This window comes from Chiloscyllium plagiosum, unplaced genomic scaffold (assembly GCF_037043375.1).
Source record: "Chiloscyllium plagiosum isolate Xiang-an unplaced genomic scaffold, Cpla_swu_hap1 HiC_scaffold_2, whole genome shotgun sequence".
NCBI lineage: Eukaryota > Metazoa > Chordata > Chondrichthyes > Orectolobiformes > Hemiscylliidae > Chiloscyllium > Chiloscyllium plagiosum.
In genome coordinates this window covers 69842289-69848967 of record NW_028270140.1, presented here as the reverse complement: position 1 = coordinate 69848967, position 6679 = coordinate 69842289, and positions in this window count along the sequence as shown.

Sequence of the window (6679 nt, the reverse complement as noted above, 5' to 3'; positions counted from 1 at the left end):
TGTCTTATAAAAATCTGTTATGTGGTGCACCGTGTTTGTAAAAAATAAAGTCCAAGGGAATGTGCTCCATAATTAATTTCTGCCACCCCAGCAAGCCTGGCATGTTCTCAGACACCCAATTCATCAGAATATTCTTCCGTGCACAGTATGCAAGAAAATAATTTCTTCCCATGCCCATCTAAAGATGGTAAATTTGGTAGACCTAAGAGGAGAGATATTGGGTCTACTTTGACTTCAGTCCTCAATACACTCTGTATCTCTCCTGCCACAGCGCTTCAGTAAACACTGAGTCTGTGGCATGTCCAGAAGCAATGGGTAAGAGTACTTACACTTATTTTACATTTGGGGCACACTGAAGATGCCCCTTTTTTAAACTTCGCCAGACAGTCATGTGCCAGATGAACCCTGTGCAGAATTTTTAACTGTGTAGCACATGTCCTATTACAGATTGCGATCTTTCTAGTATTCTCCCATATGTTCTTCCATGTTTCAGAAGAGCTCTCCACTCCTAACTCTTGCTCCCAGACCTCACGTAACAAGTTAATATCCTGTTAGGCCTTGCCACCCAGCAGGCGATAGAGGGCCCTAACCAAAAGAGTGCTTGTGGAACGTAGCAATAACCTCTCTGTATCAGGCTGATAGGGCTTAGTGAGAAGCGTAGTCTTCTTATATCCCCTTTCAAAGACCCTTGAACCCCTCAGAGGGAGAACCCTGCTTTCAAAGCACCGAGCACAAGTAAGTAAAGACTCATAGAGTCAAAGAACTATATATACAAAAACTACTCTATCATAACTATAAACAACTATTACTACCAAAAAACGACAAAGAAAACCAACTATAAAACCTTGACTGGAAGACTTTTCCCCCTACCCATAGAGGGCACTCACCCAACCCATCCCCTCCTTCATAGCTCCTTCAAACCCGGACTGTGCCCCAGCCTTAGACCAGAAAAAAACACAAGGAGATGATCCTTAAAACAACAGAAAAAAGACAAAGTCAGGATGAATACTCCACCCATCCCTGGCTTCATGTCACCCCTACTTGTGACTAAAAGAGAAACAGAACAAACAAAAAAAAAGGGGGAGAGACAACAAAGAACATCCACAAAATTTCCCATCAGAAAATCCAGTTATTAAAAAAAAGGAACAACTTATTCCAAGGTCTTTTCCCCTCTTTCCAAAAAGGAAATTAATAGGGACAAAGAAAGGAATAAAAAAAGGAAGGGAAAACATGGGGGAAAGATAGAAAAAAGAACAAACATTAACCGTATTCTTCAGGCCAATCCGTCGATTTTAAAGTGTCTACAAAGTTTTTAGCTTTATGCGCTGCATCGAGTGTATAAATTGAGTCCTCGTGGCTGAAATGGAGCACTGCGGGGTATCTCATGGAGTACTGGATGCCCAGGTTTCTCAGCCTCTTTTTAACTTCATCGAAGTTACAGCTGCAGAGAAATCCTGGGAAAACATGATTTTTGACCCCTTGTACAGCAGCGCCTGTGGATCTTTTCCCAGGGATCTGGAAGCATCTATGACTTTTTGCTTGTACTTATGAGTGGAAGTGCACTAGCACTGAGCAGGGGGGTGCTGCACTGGGCCTGACCTGTGCACTGTAACCCGATAAGTCTTTTCAATCTGCAGCCTGCTGGACTCATTGCGAAATCCAAAAAACTTCGGCAGCCAGCTTTCAAAGAAGCTGACTGACTGCTCACCTTCCTCACCTTCAGGGAGCCCAACAATTCGGAGATTTATCCTCTGACCTCAATTTTCAAGTTCATCGATATGGTCTCGCAAGGCCTGCACCTCTCACTCCAGCACCTGGATCCGACTGCATGAGGACTCCATCTCAGCTTCCGAGGCCTTAGTTCGACCCTCCACCTCCTCGAGCCTCTCCCTGAGGCCCTGGATCTCCTGTTCATGCTTCTGCAGCATGGATGTGATAGGTTGGACCTGGGCACGAATCTCCCCACGGATCTCCTCAATCACAGCCCCAACCTTCGAGGTAAGTCTCTCTATCGCAGCAGTCAATTCCTGTGAGTCTGTCAGGTCCCCGGGGGGTTCAGGAGAGGCTGCTGCTGCTGCAGTCTATGGTGTGGTAGGTGCTGCAGGGGAGTGCCCTCCCTGCTGCTGTTTGCTCACTCCTTTTCCCTTTGGTATCCTTCCCACTCCCAAATATTAACAAATGTGTGTTCTGTAAGGTTTTAAACTAATAATTCCATCACATAAGTTGGCCAGGGATGGCAAAAAACACCAGTATGCCTTGGCTGTTAGGCAGACCCGTCCACAGCAGTTCTACAGAATCACCGCCATCTTGCCATGTCCCCAAAAAATCCAGAATTTAAAAAAACTAGCCTCAGTAATAATGGTCAGAGCCTACTGGATTATTGTAAAACCCATTAAATTTACCGTTTGTCCTTTAGGGAAAATTCTACAGTCCTTATCCTGTCTGGCCTACATGCGACTGCAAAACCTACAGCAATGTTGTTGAATGTTCACTGACTGTTCCACAGCTTGGTCAAACCATGGACAAGAGAGTTGGATTCAAGACTTGGTTGTTTTTCTTTCATGGAATCTCTACAGTGTGAAAGCAGGCCTTCTGAAGACTATCCCACTCAGAGCCCCCACCACATTTACCATGGCTAACCACATAACCTACACATCCCTGGACACTACAGAGAAATTCAGCATAGCCAATCCATCCATCTTTGTGCTGAGAGAGGAAACTGGAGGAAACCCACACAGGCAGAGGGAGAATGTGCAGACTCCACACTGTCACCCAAGGCTGGAATCAAGCCTGGCTCCCTGGTGCTGTGAAGCAACAGTGCTAATCACTGAGCCACTATGCTACCCCATCCCTTACATAAATACAACATATAACAGGGAATAGCATCATAGAACCCAAGTAAAATTGAAGGCAACCGGGAATTGGAGAAAACTCTCCTTTTGCAGAAAGGTAGGTAGCCGTTATTATTTGATAGCAGTAATCTCATTTGGAGGATATCACGCAGGGGTTCTTCAGTAGTGTCCAAACATCATCATCATAGTCTGACCTTCTCTATAAAGGTGGTAAGTGAGAATATATGACATTCAGTACCATTCACAACTCTCCAGATACTGAAGCATATGCAAAAACACCTAAATGTTCCAGTTTAGGTTGATATAAAATCCCTATGTTACGGAAAGAGGCCATTCAGCCCATCGGGTCTGCACTGACTCTCAAGAGTATCCCCCTCCAACCCTGTAACCCTGCATTTACAATGGCTTATCAACCCAGCCAGCGCATCACTGGACACTACCCAGGTCCTGGCATTATGAAGCAGCAGTGATGACAGATGTTGATTTCAATTCCTGGTCTTGAGGGTCTGACAGCATCGTCTTTGGGTACTCACATAACTGGCTTAGATTTTCTCAGCTTCAAATAACTCCTTCAGGGTTCTAACCAAAAACCTGAGGTCTAGAACTTCCAAACTAAAATCCTTGCACTGACCTTACCTTTCTGAGCTAACTGTATGTTCCAGAGCTGATACAATGGATCCAGCTTCAACCAGAATGTCTTTGCATAGAACCCAAAATGCTTTCCAAGCTATAGATGTTTCTGTCAGCAAATCAAATTAATTCCTATTCCTTCTAACTGAAAGCAGACTAATGACCTTCAAGTCATTATTCTTTCTGTATTTCAAAAGCTGCCAAATTCCAATGAGAAAACCAGGAACATTGACTCATTTTGACTCGGAGATGTCACCAAGTCATTGAAAAGGTAGGGCTCTTGTGACATAGTGGGAGTGTCCCCACCTTCAAACCAGGGGGCTGTGCTCCAGATGTGTTTCATAATAAACCTGAATAGATTGATTAAAACTATCCATCAATGAAATGGTTAGCACTATCTTGAGTGATGAAGGACTCAAAGTACTTTAACCTGATTTGTCCTGTTGCTCATTCTAGACCAGTTTATTTATGAGAGCACTTTGAGGCACAGGGACCATCCTGTTCAGGAAAGTGACTGTTTGCAATGTTAGTAATTCCAAAATAAAAAATACTGATTCAAAAGGTCTCCAGAAGGGAAGCAGATCAGCTGAAAACAAGGCTGTCCAATATAAAATTAAACAAAAATGCAACCCTCAAACGTTGCTCACGTTTCTGACTGAAGCTCAACATACATGACCTCCATTTGATACATGCATTCTGACTCAGTGCAAGGCAATTAGTTTATTTTAGTTTATTTATCTCCATAAATAATGGAGATTTATCAAATGTCAATTTGACTTCAGGAGGGAAAGGTTTTTAATTAATCAATACAGGCTAGGTGAAGTTTGTTCATATTCCTAGGACTATAATACATTACAATTAATCACGGTCTTACTTTCTAAAGTAAGGAACTCCTGCCCTTGTATTAGTAGGGAACCCACTTTTAGACTAACATTTTCTACCATATGATTAAAGAAAGGGTAATCCAGAAACAGACCAACAGGGGCATATTGTCAAATACTACTACAGAGTTCAAAATCATCACTATTTGTTACTAGTTACTCGGAAAGTTTCAGATAGTTTCATATTTTAGCATATTTGATTTGGCTTCAGATGGTAATAGACAAGTTCTTTTGCGACAACTTGCTTGAGGTGATTGAGCTAAATGCATCTTATAATGATAAGTTTTGTTTTTAAATACATTTTTGGTTCTTTCAGTTAAAACTTGTTTTAAAAAATGCACAAGCCAGTGAATCATATGATCCATGTGTCTTTGATAATCAATGTTGTTTAGCGTCTTAAATGCTTACCTCTTCAATGATAGGATCAGTAAATTAAACAAATGATTTTAATTGAAATGCACCAAGAGATGATCACCTTGTTGGGCTTGTTCTATAGAACTCCCAATAGTCAGTGGGAAATAGAGGCGCAAATTTGTAAGGACAGTTCAGTTATCTAAGAAGAACAGGGTGGTTATGGAAGGGATTTTAACTTTCCAAATATAGACTGGGACAGCCAGAGTGTTAAGTGCATGAATGGAGAGGAACCTGTTATGTTTAAAAAAAAACTTTCTGATTCAGTACTTGAATGTACCTACTAGTGAAAAGCAAAACCTGACCCACTGTTGGGAAATAAGACAGGGCAGGTGACTGAGGTGTCAGTGGGGGGAGCACTTTTGGGGCCAGGAATCTTAATTCTATTAGACTCAAAACAATGATGGAAAAGGATAGACCGAATCGAAAAGTTAAAGTTCTAAATTGGAGGAAAGCCAATTTTGATGGTATTAGGCAGGAACTTTCAAAAGTTGATTGGGGGCAGACGTTCGCAGGTAAAGGGACGGCTGGAAAGTTGGAAGCCTTCAGAAATTAGATAATGAGAGTCCAGAGGCTGTATGATCCTGTTAGGATGAAGGGTAAGTCTGGTAGGTGTTGGGAATGCTGGATGACTAGAGAAATTGAGGCTTTCGTCAAGAAAAACAAGGAAGCATATGTCAGGTATAGACAGCAGAGATCAAGTGAATCCCTAAAAGATTATAAAGGCAGTAGAAGTATACTTGAGAGGGAAATCAGGAGGGTAAAGGGGGACATGAGAGCATTTTGGCAAGTAAGGTTAGGGAGAATACAAAGGGATTCTACAAATATATTAAGGACAAAAGGGTAACTAGGGAGAGAATAGGGGCCTTAAAAATCAGCAAAGCTGCCTATGTGTGGAACTATAGGAGATAAGGGAGATACCAAATTAGTATTTTGCAACAGTATTTACTGTGGAGGAGGCTATGGAAGCTTGACAAATTGGGGAAATAAATAGTGACATCTTTAAAACTGTCAATTTTACAGAGGAGGTGGTGCTGGACATCTTGAAATGGATAAAAGTGGATAAATCCCTGGACCAGATCAGGTGTATCTGAGAACTTTGTGTTAGGGAAGTGATTTCTGGGCATCATGCTGAGATATTTGTATCATCGATAGCCACAGGTGATGTGCCGGAAAACTGTAGGTTGGCTAACGTGATACCACTATTTAAGAAAGGTGGTAAGGAGAAGCCAGGGAACTATAGTCCAGTGAGCCTGACATCGGTGGTGGGCAAGTTGTTGGAGGGAATCTTGAGGGCCAGGATTTACATGTATTTGGAAAGGTTAGGACTGATTAGGGTTAGTCAACATGGCTTTGTGCTTGGGAAATCATGTCTCACTCACAACTGAGTTTTCTGGAGAAGATTGATGAATGCAGAGAGGTGAATGTGATCTGTATGGACTTCAGTAAGGTGTTTGACAAAATTCCCCATGGGAGACTGGTTAGCAAGGTTAGATCACATGGAATACAGGGAGAACGCACCATTTGGATTCAGAACTGGTTTGAAGGTAGGAGACAGAGGGTGGTGGTGGAGGGTTGCTTTTCAGACTGGAGACCTGTGACCAGTGGTGTGCCACAAGAATCGCTACTGGGTCACTACCTTTTGTCGTTTATAAATGCTTTGGATGTGAACATATGAGGTATAGTTAATATGTTTGCAGATGACACCAAAATTGGAGGTGTAGTGGACAGCAAAGAAGGTTACCTCAGAGAATAACAGGACCTTGATCAGATGGGCCAATGAGCCGAGGAGTGGCAGATCGAATTCACTTTACATAAATTTGAGGTGCTGCGTTTTGGAAAAACAAATCAGGGCAGAACACATACACTTGATGGTAAGTTCCTGAGAACTGTTGCTAAACAAAA